Source organism: Schistocerca nitens, chromosome 4, assembly GCF_023898315.1.
Source record: "Schistocerca nitens isolate TAMUIC-IGC-003100 chromosome 4, iqSchNite1.1, whole genome shotgun sequence".
In the NCBI taxonomy this organism is placed as follows: domain Eukaryota; kingdom Metazoa; phylum Arthropoda; class Insecta; order Orthoptera; family Acrididae; genus Schistocerca; species Schistocerca nitens.
This window is the reverse complement of record NC_064617.1, coordinates 163981902-163999189: the sequence shown is the minus strand read 5'-3', so window position 1 is coordinate 163999189 and position 17288 is coordinate 163981902. Positions and strand designations below refer to the sequence as shown.

General features: G+C 42.4%; 1 pseudogene; it reads right to left on the bottom strand.

The window, feature by feature from the left end:
* Positions 1-16763: 16763 nt before the first annotated feature.
* LOC126254834 (5S ribosomal RNA) lies at positions 16764-16882 on the bottom strand (annotated as a pseudogene).
* Between the last annotated feature and the right edge of the window lie 406 nt (positions 16883-17288).

The window sequence follows — 17288 nt, the reverse complement described above, 5'->3', positions numbered from 1 at the left end:
TGGGAAGAACGACTGCTTGTAAGTCTCCGTATTTGCTCTAATTTCTCAGATCTTTTCGTTGTGATCATTACGCGAGATATATGTGGGCGGTAGTAATATGTTGCCCATCTCTTCCCGGAATGTGCTCTCTCGTAATTTCGATAATAAACCTCTCCGTATTGCGTAACGCCTTTCTTGAAATGTCCGCCACTGGAGCTTGTTCAGCATCTCCGTAACGCTCTCGCGCTGACTAAATGTCCCCATGACGAATCGCGCTGCTTTTCGCTGGATCATGTCTACCTCTTCTATTAATCCAACCTGGTAAGGGTCCCACACTGATGAGCAATACTCGAGAATCGGACGAACAAGCGTTTTGTAAGCTACTTCTTTCGTCGATGAGTCACATTTTCTTAGAATTCTTCCTATGAATCTCAACCTGGCGCCTGCTTTTCCCACTATTTGTTTTATGTGATCATTCCACTTCAGATCGCTCCGGATAGTAACTCCTAAGTATTTTACGGTCGTTACCGCTTCCAATGATTTACCACCTATGGCATAATCTTGCTGTGGTTTTGTTCCTTGAAGTGCGATGGAGACCCCTACTCTGGATTGCGTTTCATAGTAAGATTGTTTTCCTTTGTATTCCAGTCTCAGAAAGTGAGTGGGACGCGCCATCGTTGCTACCGACTCCGTCGTGGTCCAACTGGGTCAGATCTTAACATCTGCCTCCTGGTTCCCTCCACAGATGGTGTGTGTCCTTATTTGGCGCCACATCCTGGGATTCGTTGATGAAATATGAGAAAACAGGAGATAAAAAAATTAAATAGTGAAACTGAAAAACTGAAATTGTAACCCCAAGCGACCCTCATTCGCAAATACAATGTGCTGCACATCCCAATAATGATCCATGCCGTTTCAAGGACGTTGCCTTAAAACAATGTACATTCGTAACACGCTAATTGTAACACAAAAATAACTAATTACAAAAGTTCTTCCATCGACAGTATGATGTTTCCCGTCATTCTATAGCAACAAATCGTGTCCAGAAACGACGCTTTGAGAAACAGCCTGAATATTCTGGAAGGTAGAAAGCAACTATAAATAATGATATGAAACCTAGCTTTCATGGGCTTCAACTGAAAACGACAAATATATGGGTTTTGTGAATAAGTGCGTTACGTTTTCCCATCATACACAGAGAACAGAGACATTGGTCTCAGTATTATTCTCTTTAACTGTTTCGATCAATCAGCCAAAGCTGGGCAAACAGGAGGCGAGGCCACTGCTAGTGATTGATGACACCATTACAATTGTGGACTGTGAACATAATTGCGAACTACCTACTTCTCTTCATGTTTCATGTTTTCCACAACGTTAATGGAATCTTTTAGGAGGATAACTGCTCGTGTCACAATGCTAGAATCTTGCTACAGTAGTTTGAGGTGGGTGATAGTTGACGTCTTGGCCACAAGTTTGCCTGGTGTGAACCCAGTGGAACTCACCTCCGACGCTTTGGGGCTTTGTCTTCGAGCCAACTAACTACCGTTCATTTATTTACCTGTCCTGTATGTGCACATCTGGTGTCACAGACTATGGGAAACTTACCAAGGATGCAGTTAATGCTTGCATCATATAATCGAATGTCGACGAACACGTTATGAAGAATAGTTTGTTATATCGGCCTTTCTTTAATAGGTTTCCATGAATGATGAAGGCTGAATCAAATCATAAATCGCATACTACTACGGGAAGGTTTATACCGCTGGCAAACTGCTGTTTTCAGCAAAAATCTTTAGGTAAATGGAATTGTGTTACAGTAATCGTACTTAAAAAAAAATAAGAAACTGGGAAACCATGTAAATGTATGTGAATACTTCACGTTCACATATTTGTATTACCATAATTGTAACACATTGGAGTAAATCCATAAAAAAAGATGTCTTTTAAACGAGTTCTAGAGATATTTGTATGATCACAGCTATCTTGATGTACGTTTTCAATTGTTTCTCTGTCTCATGCCTGAGGGACTCCAGAACATGAAATAAATTAAATTCTTGCACTAATAGATCTTTGAGGTGATGAACTCGTTGAGCCACGTTGGGAACGCATTTTTATTTGGAAAGGAAGTTCGTTAAAGTTTCTTGGAAAGAGAGTGGAGGAGGTGGACATCTGAGGCCGCTGGATCATGTTGAATAAGGTGGGTGTGGAATGACTTCTTAACACAGCTCCAGTATTGTGTTTTTGTCAGTCTAGCAGAAACTGAGCGGGCGTTATCGTCGAGTAACATCACTTCACGCAGTCTTTTCTGGGTTTTTGTGAATACGCGCAGGTCTTTGTACAGGGAGCTGCTGCTTTGTTTGGGCTCAGCCACTTCTTTCTTTTCCTTAGGTTAGCGTTAAGACAACATTACTCGTCACCAGTAACGATAAAGAAGAGAAGTGGCCGGTTTTGTCCACTAGCCAATCGATAGTCAGCAAGCAGACACGCACATATGGTCACCCACTGGCTTTTGTGATATCGGCTTAGAGCATGCAGTACTCATACACCCAGTATTTCAAATGTCCCTATAGAACGCAAACGTCACACTATAGTCGAATGATCAGTTTATAACAATTCTCAGTTCTTGGGTACACTGACGTAGATCGTTGCGGGTTAATTAAACGACCTTCATCAAGCCCCAAACATCTTTCCCATTGTGGAAATTCACTAATTTTCTCCTTGAATGGAGAAGACCAGTTTCTTGCCGCATTCTGTCCAATGCCGTTAACTTTTACACGGTGCAAATGTTTCTCGCTGTCGCCAACTGCAAGAATATGTCGGACATTTTATGACCTCTCCATTTGCTACTCCATTTTTTAGCGTCCACAATGCTACTCAGTATCTCGAAATGACAAAATTGAGCCGTGTTGCAGCTCGAGTTTCTGCCGTTGGTAGGTTGGCATCGTGTAATAGGGATAGTGGCGTCTCGTCTTCTTCTCGTGTTTAGTGGCGCCACTACGTTAGCTAGTGTTGTCTGTCCGCAAGTGGCAGCTAGTACTATCTTTGGAAGGACGTCAAGTGTTTTTCGGATCGGAGTGTGTCGGGTAGTTCGGTTGGGATATGGCAGCAGAGAGGTCCGGCAACACAAGGACATGCCGCGACCACTGGCGGCACACAGGCACTGCCGGATCGAGGGGCTGTAGTTGCGAGGGCGGCAACCTCGTTCTCCACCGGACCCAGGACGTTCAGTTAACATTAACTCACTAGTGAAACCTTCACTATTTTGAGATCACACTATTTGTTCACGCGTTGCTGCCAAACACGGATGCGACCATCACGATGCTGTAAGCAGAAAATGACGTTTTGCCATTGGTGCACACAGGTTCGTAGTTGAGTACACCATCGCAGGTGCTCCTGTCTGTGATGCAGCGTCAAGAATAACCGCAGCCATGGTCTCCGAGCTGATAGTCCATGCTGCTGCAAACAGTTTGTGTAGATGTTTGTAGTCTTGCAAACGTCCCCATCTGTTGACTCGGGGATCGAGACGTGGCTGCACGATCCGTTACAGCCATGCGGATAAGATGCCTGTTAACTCGACTGCTAGTGATACGAGGCCGTTGGAATCCAGCACGGCGTTCCGTACTACGCCCCTGAACCCACCGATTCCATATTCTGCTAATAGCCATTGGATCTCGACCAACGCGAGCAGCAATGTCGCGATATGATAAACCCCAATCGTGATAGGCGGCAATCCGACCTTTGTCAAAGTCGGAAACGTAGTGGTACGCATTTCTCCTCCTTACACGAGGCATTACAACAACGTTTCACCAGGCAATGCCCTTCAACTGCTGCTTGTGTATGAGAAATCGGTTTGAAACTTTTCTAATGTCAGCACGTTGTAGGTGTCGCCACCGGCGCCAGCCTTGTGTGAATGCTCTGAAAAGCTGATCATTTGCATATCACAGCATCTTCTTCCTGTAGGTAAAATTTCGCGTCTGTAGCACGTCATCTTCGTGGTGTAGGAATTTTAATGGCCAGTAGTGTAATTTAGTATCTCTTGGAGAAGTTAACTCGTTCTTAAGAATGTGCTATCTAGGCCTTCAACCCTCAAATTGTTTTTGAGTTATTACTATTGGGGCCTTCAGCCGACAAATAATTTCAAATTCTGATCACTAAGGCCTTCAGCAGTGAGTGAAACGTGCTTATGAAAAATTTTATTGGCCATTGTGGCTTAACCGTCAAATTTGATAATTGTTCCCTATGATCAAGCTTATTCGCTATTGTTTTCAAATAAAGTGTACATGATTTTAAAAAAAAGATGGTGGCTGGCGTCACAGCGAGAAGGAAGAGAGCGGGAATACAATTCTTAGACACTTGGAGTTCTGGAGACGAACAGGAGAAATGGGCATTAGTGTCTCTCACCCGAATCTTGATGTTAAGCATTGCCTTTTGCTGTTACAGAGCCAAAGTGTGTGAACTAGCAGGCCGGTATATTGTGCAGATCTTATAACTGTGAAGTAAAGATTGATTAGACCAGGTGAGAATGAAAGAGGCCTAGATGAACGTAGTTCATTTAGCAAAGCTTATTCTGTGTAACCAAACGGATGGCGTCGGACATGGTAAGTTAGCTGCTGCGCTTTCTCCAGCTGTCGTAGTATTCGATTCTGCTCAAACAACGGTCTATCATAACCTGTCCGTTACGGTCACTGTGGTTTTGCATTGCCGGTCTGTAGGGGGACAGGACTGCGTAGTTTCGTATCGTTTCTTTGGAAAACATCTCGGCCTGCATGGGAAAAGGAACGATTGGGATTAGCCTAACTGTGACAATATTAATTACAAATTTGTACCGGAAGGGAGGTTGCACAAGTGGCGTAAGCGTCACAGAGGTGCAAAGACCACGTCCGCCATCATAGTGGATTCTGAACCGCACTGTACGCAATCATGGTATCGATTTTACAGTGGCCGAGGCTAAAGAGTAGACTTAATTTTTACCAGGATGTTGTTACTTGGCAAACCTTCACTTCCACGCATAAGCCTTACGCTTTTGTAGAATGAGAGAATTACATGGTGGCGAACAATTCACTAGTGGCTTCACTGCCGGTAAGGGCAGGTACGTTGCTAGTCAAGAAGGTGTGGACGTTGATTATACTGCTGATGTGCAGGTAAGCCATCGTATGTCTTGTATTGTATGTTAACCGAGGGCCTAGAAACGGCGGAGAGGCTCCGTCCCCCCCCCCCCCCCGGCAGCCGCAGTGGTCCACAACCCCACGACGACTACCGCAGGCCACTTCACCCCTCCGCTTCCTCACACCGAACCACTCATTCAGGGTTATTCGGCGGCTCGGCCCCCGGTGGACTCCCAGGGAACGTCTCACACCAGGCGAGTGTAACCCCTATGTTTGCGTGGTATAGTAATAGTGGTGTACACGTACGTGAAGAACTTGTTTGTGCAGCAATCGCCGACATAGTGTAGCTGAGGCGGAATAAGGGGAACCAGCCCGCAATCGCCGAGGCAGATGGTAAACCGCCTAAAATCCATCCACAGTCTGGCCAGCGCACTAGACCTCGATACAAGTCCGCCGGGCGGATTCGTGCAGGGGACCAATCGCTCCTTCCCAATCCGGAAAACCGTCCATTAGACCGCACGGCTAACCGGGCGGGCGAAGGTAAGAAATAGTTGGGACCCACCATACACCCCTTGCAATGCTACGGCTTGCCACACCAATCAATGTGATACTGGTGCGTTTTCAAGAAGGGATTGTCATTCATCACCTCTCCTCTTGAGGCTCCGATGTTATTACGTCTTATTATGTTTTTAGCCAGTTGGGAGGAGTAGAACATTCATTCCGAAAGCAGGTCGTGATATAATGTTCAGGTTAGACTTCACACGAAATTTTATGTACGAGTTTGACCTCTTCTTTAAAAAATAATGTGAATGGGAAACAAGTTAGAGAAGTATTTAAATACAAGAGTGATATATTGTTGCAAAACTATTTGTGAAGAATTAAGAATATACTAGCAGTTGCAGACCATCTGCAGGTTTTAGCTATGGCACTGCATCGAAGATTACAGATATTGATGAATGTGTTTGGAATTCCATATACTGTATGAAGACGTGAACTATTTCATTTGAAACAACGCAGTAGCTAAATTTTGGTGTGAGATGCTCTATTTAATGAACTGATATAAGTGGTTAGACGGTAAATGTGATTTTGATCATCGTGACTGTTTAGTGTCCTTAACATTACTCTATTGTTGTTGTCGTCTTCAGTCCAGAGACTGGTTTGATGCAGCTCTATACTACTGTATTTTTTTTATAAAAGTAATTTATAGACAGTCAGGTCACATTAATGCGACCACCTGCCAAAAGCCTGAATAACCACATTTGCAGTTTTGACATCGAGGAAGAGTGTCACAGAGGTTCTGTAAGGTACCAAGATGGATGTGGAGCCATGCTGACTCCAGTGCCTTCGCCATCCGTGATAGGTATCTCGGGTGAGGACCCATGATGTGAGTAGTCCAATCGAGGTTGACCAACAGATGCTCGACTGTGCGTAAATGTGAGAGTTTGGTAGGGTTTGGTGGGTTGGAGAGGCAGACTTATCATAGTGGTCTTCGCACAATACCTATATACTGAGAGCTGTGTGACATGTGGCATTTTCCTGGTGGTAGATACAAACGTGCCGAGAAAAAACTACATTTACGGGTGGGAATGGTCCCCAAGGCTATGGGAATTACTTGTGTTCATCCATTGTGTCTTCCAGAACCACGAAATCACGTAAAAGATGCCATGAAAACATTCCCCAGACCATAACGCTTCCAACTCTAGCCTGGAAATTTCCGACGATTGTTGCAGAGTGCAGAGCCGTACACGACAATGGCCATTCGTCCTTCGTCCGATGCTGCATAAAATCTGACCCATCTGGAAAGGCCATCTATCACCACTCAGTGGATGTACAACTGCGATTCCGGGGTGTAAATTTCAGCCTTCATTGCTGATTAACAGCAGTCAGCATGGGTCGGTCACTTGCTGAGGAGGCCCATACGCAGCAACGTTTGTTGAACAGGTGTTGAGGAGACACTGTCAGAAGCCTCTTGGATCATCTGGGGGAGGTGGCAGCTGCTCAACAGTAGCAGTCATCATTTACTGCTGTCATCTATGACTCATGGTGCACCAAAGTAGCCTCGGCATCGGCTTTGGAGAGCGCCATTTTGCCATGCACGGTATATATTAATAGCGGCGGGACACGAACAGTTCACATACTTAGCTAATTCAGTAATGTTTTTACACATGACACGAAGCCAATGTTCATGCCTTTTCCGAAGTCTAATGCATCGCTTTGTTTCAGCATTACGACAACGTCTGCACTGTTTTCCACGTCCCCCGAAATGTTTTACATACACTTGACTGTTAGTGCTGCCATCTGGGTTCAGTGCGTGGTTATTGCAAGCTGACGCAGAACACGGGCAGTGGTCACAATAATGTTACTCCACTCTGTAAAAAATCACCCGATTCTCTGATTTAGCAAACCTTTTTTCGGTTGACGCTAATTGTGAGTGGCAGTTACATACAGTACGTATCCGTGGCTCGTGGTCTTGCGGTAGCATTCTCGCTTCCCGCGCGCGGGGTCCGAGGTTCGATTGCCGGCGGGGTCGGGGATTTTCTCTGCCTCGAGATGACTGGGTGTTGTGTGTCTTTCATCATCATTTCATCCTCATTCACTCGCAAGTCGCCGTAGTGGCGTTAAAGAACTTGTGGAGCGGCGGCCGAACCGTCCCGCAAAGGGGTCTCCCGGCCACCAATGCCATACGCTCATTAATATCATTCATTACATGCAGTACGTAGTTGAAAAGTAGTCAAAGGTATCTTACAAATACCTACAGTTCCTCACCGTAGTGTAACCGTCAATGAAAAACTCAGAGACTGCAAATAAAAGATACCGATAGCAAGCTCCAAAGGGAAAGAATTCGGCAACGTTAAACCTCAATGCAACCATTCCCAATTTTTCGTAAATAAATTCACCAAGACAATGGAAACACGGATCTAGGAGACCAAACCATCACTTTAACGTCCATGCCCCTGCCTTGTAATAAGAGGGTAAGTCAATTATTATCCGCAAAGCAGTTATAACATTTTATTCTAATCAAATAGGAAACATCATTTTTCGACGTAGTCTCCTTGTGTTTCAACGCACTTGCTCCATCGTTGTACAAGCTTCCTGATGCCCTCATAAAAGAAGGTTCTCGGTTGAGCTGCAAGCCAGGAGTGCACCGCTTCTTTCACTGTTTCGTCCGAGGCAAATCGACGGGCCCCTAATGCCTGTTTGAGTGGACCAGTCAAGTGATAGAAGGGGCAAGATCGGGACTATATGGAGGATGATCCAGTACTTCAAATTTGAGTTTCTGGAGCGTTTCAGCAGTGTGGGCAGCAGTAGGTGGGCTCGTGCAACAACACACTTTTGACAGCAATCCTCGGCGTTTGCTTCGAATTACAGGCTTTACCTTGGCAGTAAGCATCTCACTGTAACGTACGCTGTTTATTGCTGTGCCCCTTTCGTCATAATGTTCCAGTACTGGACCTTGTGCGTCCCAAACAAACAATGTAGGTATCAGTTTTCCTGCGGACAGTTGGCTCTTGAACTTTTTCTAGCACGGCGAATTTGGATGTTTCCATTCCATACTCTGCCGTTTACTCTGTGGCTCGTAATGTTGGATGCATTTTGCGTCACCAGTAATGGTCCTGTCTAAGACGTTGTCCCCTTCGTTACCATAGCGATCCAAATGTTTTTTTGAAGAGGTCCAAGCGCGTTTGTATATGCAACTGTGTGAGTTGTTTTGAGACCCATCTGTAGCTAATAGACAGATAATTATAAAACTTACAACTCGTTCATGCGATATTTCTTGTGTTAAAATGTTGCAAGAGTACGTATTTTAGCATCAAAGAATAACTATACAATGTAAAGACATTCGCCGGCCGGAGTGGCCGTGCGGTTCTAGGCGCTACAGTCTGGAGCCGAGCGACCACTACGGTCGCAGGTTCGAATCCTGCCTCGGGAATGGATGTGTGTGATGTCCTTAGGTTAGTTAGGTTTAATTAGTTCTAAGTTCTAGGCGACTGATGACCTCGGAAGTTAAGTCGCATAGTGCTCAGAGCCATTTGAACAATTTTTTAAAGCCATTCTTTATAAACATGTGTGTCCTATCTCATTAATCTTATTAATTAATCAAAAGACTTGTTTCAAAGGTGTAATACTACTGTCGTCTCTGATGCTGAAGAAGTCGCTTAGCTTTTTTCACGCCATAAATATTTGAAGTACGTTTTTTCTGTTAAAATATATGGTAAAAAGTGAATGTCTCCTGTTCCTATTGAAAACCCCCCACTCCCTGTGGAAATATTTAAATGAAAATAATTAATTTAAGTGAGTTTTTTAAAAGACTGCCCATCTGGCTTTCATTTGTCATAATGGCACACAGACGGCCATTACATGAATTTTAATTAAAATATTAAATATTGGTCTTCACGCTCAAGTAAACATAAAAAATACATAGAATATTGATAACAATTTTCAATCATTCATATGTGCAAAATTAATTTCATCAGACTTTTTACGGAATTCCATAGACAAATTTAACTGCAGTAGACAACAAGGCTTAGGTTTGTCTCACGATGTCTTTGAGCTTACTATTAAATTTACATCTGTCTAGTGAATACTTAAACAAACTGAAACCAGTGTGATATAAATTAAATTATGTACCGTGAGTACAAATCCTGATTCCATTTCGGCGATTATATCGCCTCTCTTAGCAACAATTAATTTATCGGGCAATAGCAGAAACAGTTGCAAGCTACTTCTGATTATCTTTGAGGTATCCACGAGTTTCGATAACGTAATTAAGCCACTGCAAGCAAAACAAGTAACCGTTTTTACTAATATTTTTTGCGTGCGTAGCAACTTCGATTATCGTCAGCGAATAAGTAAGACGCTTTTACAAGCGTGCAGAATATTCTCGAGCCGGCCGCTGTGGGCCAGCGGGTCTAGGCGCTTCAGTCCGGACCCTCGCTATGGACGCAGGTTCGAATCCTGAGTCGGGCGTGGATGTGTTTGATGTTGTTAGGTTAGTTAGGTTTAAGTAGTTCTAAGTCTAGGGGACTGATGACCAAAGATGTTAAGTCCCATAGTGCTTAGAGCCATTTGAACCATTTGAATATACGGGATGCCAACAGTGTATTAAATATTCTTTACCTTCTACCAAACAATCCCGACCGTATCTTACATTAAAATCGAATCACCTTATTACCAAAGACAGAGAGACGACATGGAGAATCAACATAAACAGCATCGGACATTCTTAGTGCTTGGCTCATTAGCTGGGAACATCATGATACATTAGTTGTCTCGTTCCTTGTTCACCTACCACGTGTTTTATTTAATTTTTTTAAACTTTTTTATGCACCGGGCTATCATCATTCTTCTGACTGGGCCAACTCTAATGACCAAGATGTCGACTGTGTGTTACACTGTAATAATACTTCCTTCTTTCCTTGTTTTGACTGGTGTGAGCTTTGACGTCCTCTTTTGCGTCAACCTATCAACTCGTTGGAGTACTTACACTAAAAACCTTTCATTATTTTCGGGAACCCCCCCCCCCCCCCCTTCGCTACAAATTGTATGGTTTTGCGCACATTTATTTCCTCGTCGATTCCATGCGGAACATGCAGCTTTCTTACACCTACTTCTATTTTAATATCCTTGTATAACATCAGATGTGAAACGCCTCAGTTCCTATCTTTCCTTGTTCTCCCGATATTCAATCCTTCACTTCCTAAGCTGTATTTCAATCGTATGTTCCAAGAAATGTCCTTCTCAAATTAACGTCTTTGTTTCTTACTAGTAGAGTTCTTTCGACAAGGAACGTCCATTTACCTTGTTAGTATACTTCAATCATCATTCTAATTTTCCTTCCATGTTATCAGAACATCACTTTGTCAGCTTTGCGCCTTCATGTTCTGATGTCAAACTTACCGCTAATCGCGACGAACCTATGAACAACACTGAAAAAATGCAATCTCCCTGTCTTACTTCCTTTTTAATCCGGACACTGCTATCTTGGTCTTCAATTATGCCGAACCTTCTGGGTTCCCGTAAAAAACATATATGTTCCCGAGTACCTGAAATGTGTTACACCACTTTGTGTCTAGATCAGTACTTCTCTGGCCATCTTACTGTGAGAGGCGTAGGGTACTGTCTTCGTGTCGCACTGTCAATTCCCTCCGTTCTTGTTCCAGCCACGAATGATGCAGGATAAGAGCAACTGTTGCTAAGCTTCCATGTCAGAATCGATCTCTGCAAATTTACTTTCTGTCTTTTATTGCGACGTATGTGGAAAAGGAAGCATTACATTGGTGGCTTCGTCAAGGAACGTATAGACTCCGAATCTTCAGAGTAAGCCACACCGTGATGCAGAACGCATCTCTTTCAGTACCTGCCACTAGAGTTGGCTGACATCTCAGCGATACATTCGCCCGTACTAAATGAACAGCTATCGACTAAAAGTGCTGATCTTTTCTGAACCTATTTCCGTTGTCCATTCTATGTGGTGCTGCTATACGTACCAGCCTGGCGAGCAATATTTTCGTACTGGTCGAACGAGGATTTTGTAAGCTGACTAGATTTTAGGTTAACTATGATTCCTGAGATTTCTCTCGATGACTCATTCTTTCATACGTCTTACCCGCGTTTCGTTTTATGCATCTGTTCCACTTTAAACCACTCATTATAAATACTGAAAGGTATTATATGGACGTGACTATTTCCACTAATTGCTCTACAATCGTGTAAATATCCTATAACAGGCCTTTCTGCTTGTTAACACACAATACATTCTTAGGTTGGGATAAAATTCGAATCCCTATGCAAATTGTCACTCCTCGGCTGCACTTCCTACATTTCGCTACAGTGGTTTTGCGTAGCGATTTCTTTCTATAAAACAGCATCAACAGTGCAAATTCTCATGAAATTTCCGACTTCATCTACTAGGTCATGTATATGACATGTTGAAAGAAATGGAGTTTGTAGGATACTGGCAATCTTTATCAGTTTACATCAGAAAATAACTTTTACTTATGAACAACAGGTAGATAATAAAATTAATTTGCTAGACACCTCTTCAATTAAGAACAGTGATGCACGTAAGTTTGCAATTTACAGAAAACCTTCCACATCCGATACTATTATTCCTTTTCATTCAGCATACTTCAACCGGTACAAAATGTCTTTCTTCTACAGCCAGGTTAGTAGGCTTACTAGATTTACAATTGATGATGAGGAGATCAGAAAAGGAAGGAATATACCCAAGGACATAGCGATGAATAATGGTTTCTCACCTGACATCGTTGATAACATTCATACCAGAATATTGAGTAAAGATTCGAACCTATTAAATGAGCTAAGGCTTTATCGTGAAAACTCAATTCATAAAATCTATGCAAGTATGGAGTACAAAGGCCAGATATCTAATAAGATAGCAAATGCGTTTAAGAACATTAATGTTCACGTTGGTTTCAGTAATAAAAATACTTTGGGTAAAATATTAACGTAACCGACTGAGCATACCGACCCTATGATTAAGTCTGGCGTTTACAAATTACATGTAATGGTTCTAATACTTTTTATATTGGCCAAACAGGTAGATCATTTAAGAAACTGTTCCGAGAACACACATCCCTACATCATTAAACATTCCTCCTTCAAAGAACACCTTAAAACCAATAATCATCACACAGTAAGCTTTGCTAAGAATTTAGGGATTTTACACCTTGTTGATAAAGGAGGAACGATGGACCTATTGGAAGAATTGAAGATATTTATCCATTTACATAGCTCTTAAATGAGCAATTTTCAAAAATAAAAGATTCTTTGAAACTTTCAGTGACTTCTTGTAATTTTACCAATTACGGATATGCTTTATGTAATGTACAATTATTCTGGCTAACTTTGTTATGCAGAAGTGTTAATTGTAATGGAGAATCGTCCTGTAAACTTCTCGTAAGGCTTATACCTGGCCAATTTCCTGACGTCTCTTAGAAGTTGACAGTAGTATAACTGAGATGTAGGTTAGATAGGCACTTATTACTTGTCGTTGTCCATCAGGTCCTTGTCATATTTGTGTCCTTCGTCTTATAATGTCCTAGTCTTTCCTGTATAAGTAACCGAACTGCAATATATCGACTCGTCATAGTAGTATCTTACAGGGATATGGAACATGTTGTGAGGTCATCTTTGGCCCTCGTGTTTGAATATATAATGTGACAGTTGCTGAATGCTGTCCAGCGAGCACGGTATGCCCGTTGAGTATGTTCTGAAGGTCATAGACCTGATCTGTGGTATATTTCACTTCATTACTCATACTGACCTCTCTCTTAAGAATAGCTATTACAATGCCAGTTAATAGCACTGCTATGTTTATAACGCGAAGGTTAGGCCTACTGGTTTGGAGCAGGTGAGTAGCCTCCTTTGGGATTGTTTTGTGTCTTTGCGTTCAAGTATGGGTTCATGTAGGCCCGACGTAACAAATAGTAGTGGGTTTACATGACATGTTCTCTATAGTTAGACCATCAGCATATGAGTACTTTGGGTTTAATTACGTAGTTGTTCGGTCTGATTGGTTTTACTGTATCTCAACGAGATTTGTAACTGTCGTATATAAACAATTTTCATTTTAATGTGTAACTACGTTCTGTGTAGTGGTGATTATTTTTTCTACTATTTACGTAATTAAGTAGGGAGAGATTCAGATATGATACGTTGGAATATATATTATCCTGTGCTTTGCTAATCTGGACCTAATGTGGAATCGCATTTGACTTACATTTTGTGGATGTGTCTTAGATCACCTCTTGTTTTGCGTTCTCCTATGATCTATACGGTACAGTCAGCGTCCAGGTTTGTTGAGCACTATTGGATACTTAATATCCAAAGTGATGTAGTCTAATAAGGGTATTTGCGCGACTTCCTGTAATTTGACTAATGTTGGTTCCTTCATTCCATAGATACTCTACAGTAACATAGTGGTACGAATTTGTTGGAAAAGGGTGTTTTGCAAAAAAAAATGTAAAAAATGTCTAATTTACGCTGTGGTATCGAAGACCTATCTCTTGCCTGACGCAAGGATACGTTTTATCTTGCGTATTTTGATTTTTACCTCTTACTGTCATCATCGTAGAGAATTCTTTGGTTCCTCTATGAAGAGTATTATCTACAACCACTGAGTACATCTATGGTAGTTCAATTTACTTACTCAAAATAGTCCCAGTACGTATAGCGTACCCGCCCTGCCCCCTCCATTCTTTTTACTTCACTTGGTATATGATCAGGTTACTGTTCTACATATGATTTGTCGGCTCCTTTTACCTTTTCTTCCCCTGAAATACCTGCGATCTATGTGACTTAGCTAGTATTCTCGTTTGGTTGAGCACTGTTGGATACTTAATATCCATAGTGTTGTAATCTAATAATGGATATCTACGTGACTTCCTGTAATGGGACTACTGTTGGATTCTTCATTCCATAGATACTCCCCAGTAATACAGTGGTACGAATGTGTTGGCAAAGTTGTTTTAAAAAAGTTATAAAAATGTTAATATCTAATTTTGGTTGTGGTAAAAATGAAATGATCGTATGGCATTGTTGGCCGGAAGGCCCCATGTGGGGAAGTTCGGCCGCCGTATTGCAAGTCCTTTTTAGTTGACGCCACTTCGGCGACTTGTGAGTCAATGAAGATGAAAGACACACAACACCCAGTCATCACGAGGCAGAGAAAATCCCTGACCCCGCCGGGAATCGAACCCGCGACCCCGTGCGCGGGAAGCGAGAACGCTACCGCAAGACCACGAGCTGCGGACTTGGTTGTGGTATCTAAGGTCTATCTCTTGCATAGACGCAAGGATACTTCTTACCTTGCGTATGTTGATTTTTACCTCTTTCTGTCGTCATCGCAATGTATTTCTGTGGTTCCTGCATGTAGAATATTATCTACAACCTAAGACTGTAGTGGTTCAATAGTTGCAATGCTTTTCATTGGTTCGTTCCTTTGTATATAGTTAGTTTAAATAGTTCCAGTCCTTATAGTGACCCCTCCTGTTTACTTCACCTGACCTGTGATCATAGTACGGTTCCTCTTCCCCATCTTTTACCTTTTGACTAAGCAAGGCGTCTGCCACGTATAGTCATACGTTTTGAAGACAATAAATATGCTGGACTGATGGTTACATTACTATAACACTTCTGTTTTATCAATACGTCTATGACAATACTGAAGATTTTACAATATTTATGAAAACTAATTAATTCTGATAGTGTATATTATGATGTACTATGAAGTTTTATTAAGATTGAGTTCTTGTAATTAAGGAAATTTACATGTAACACCTGCAGCATTGGGTCAATATGCTATGTATTTCAATATGTAATTACTGTTCTGTTACATCCTTCACAGTTTATGCCGGAAGATGACGTAGTGTAACGTCGAAAGTGATTGCCTGGAAATAAACTTATACAACGGCGATTGGTGTTGGTTTTATTGAACATTCAAAATCCGTAATCCCACACTCCACCAGAGGATGGAGTTACATTCATGGAGTTACAGAACTCCCATACGTTACGCGCAAAGTATTTTACGTTTGAAGGTAACTGTCCGTTGAGAATGATATGTTGCTTTCTGTGTGTTAGAAATTCTTCAAACCAGTAATATAACTGGCCTGATAGTGCTTACGCACGTATTTTGTTCATAAGGGTGCAGCTCCGAATAATACCGAACGCCTTCCGAAAGTCGTGGAACAGTGATAAATGGGGCGCCGCTATCTGCTTATTTCTGGTTCTGGTGGAAGAAGAGAACGAGCTGGGTTTCACACGTGGATTGATTTCGGAAAAACATTCAATTTCCAGGATCGCGTAAATATCGTTTTATTTAATACAACCTGTTTCGACAGACTTTGCTGTCTTCTTCAAGTCTTAAAAAATCTTTTTGCCGTGAAGCATGACCATTTTACTTTGGAACTCACGCCAAGTTGTGATGTGGATAAAAAATCAGCACATTATAAAAGATTTGTTGTCAGTCAGATATTTAAAGACGTAAAGCACTTCGTGCAAATTGATTAAATTTTCTCATTTGGCGAAGACAGAAGGAGCGATCTGTTTTACTTGCTAAAAGCAATCAACAGCCAAGATAGCATCAAAATATCTTTAAATGAAGCAAACGGTTTCGACCGACTTTGCTGCTATCTTTAGGTCTTAAAAAACCCGTTTCATGTGAAACCTGTTCATTTAACGTTGGACCTCACGCCAAGTTGTCATGTATGTGGTTTTTGGAATCCATGTTGATTGGTGCAGAACAGATTTTCGGTCACCAGAAATGTCATAATACGTGATCTCATGTTTCAGAATTCTACAGCGGGCCAATGGCAGAAGTGGAGGCCTGTAGTTTCGTACGTGTGTTCCAAGTCTCTTCTTGGGAGAGTTACGAAATTTCGAGAAATCATTCGTCTAGGTAATATATTTAAGTGACTAACATTGAAAGATGAGAGTGTAATTTAAGCCCTCGATTAAACAAACAATGTCCGAAAAAGCCCGACGGTAGCGAGGGCCACCTTGTCATCCTCAGTTCTTAGGCATCACCGGATGTGGATTGGCAAGGCATGTGGTCAGCACACCGCTCTCCCAGCCGTTGTCGGATTTCGTGACCCATGTCGCTACTTCTCAGTCAGGTTTCTCCTCAATTGGCCTCACAAGGGCTGAATGCACCCCGCTTGCCAACAGCACTCGCTAGACCTGGACGGTGACCCATCCAAGTGATAGCCAAGCCCGGGAACGCTTAACTTCGGTGATCTGACGGGAACCGGTCTTACCACTCCGGCAAGGCCGTTGGCTAATCCTGAGATAAGCCATTGCTGACACATTAATAACCGGTGTAACCGCCAAAATTATGAATCCGATCATGCAAACATGCATGCATTGTGTTGCACAGGTGCTGAACATCAGTTTTTAGAATGGAGTGACATGCCTGCTGTACTTGGTCGCTCAATACAGGAACCGCTCGTGGTGTTTGTGGATGACACTGGGGTTGTTGTCTGGTGATGTCAAATGTGTGCTCGATTGGAGATAGATCTGGTCATCAAGCAGGCCAAGGCAGCATGTGGACACTGTGTAGAGCACATTTAGTTATAACACCGCTATAATGTTGGAAGACACCCCCTGGAATGTTGTTCATGAGTGGCAACACAACAGGTCGATTCTCCAGACTAAAATAATACTTTGCAGTCAGGTTGCATTACC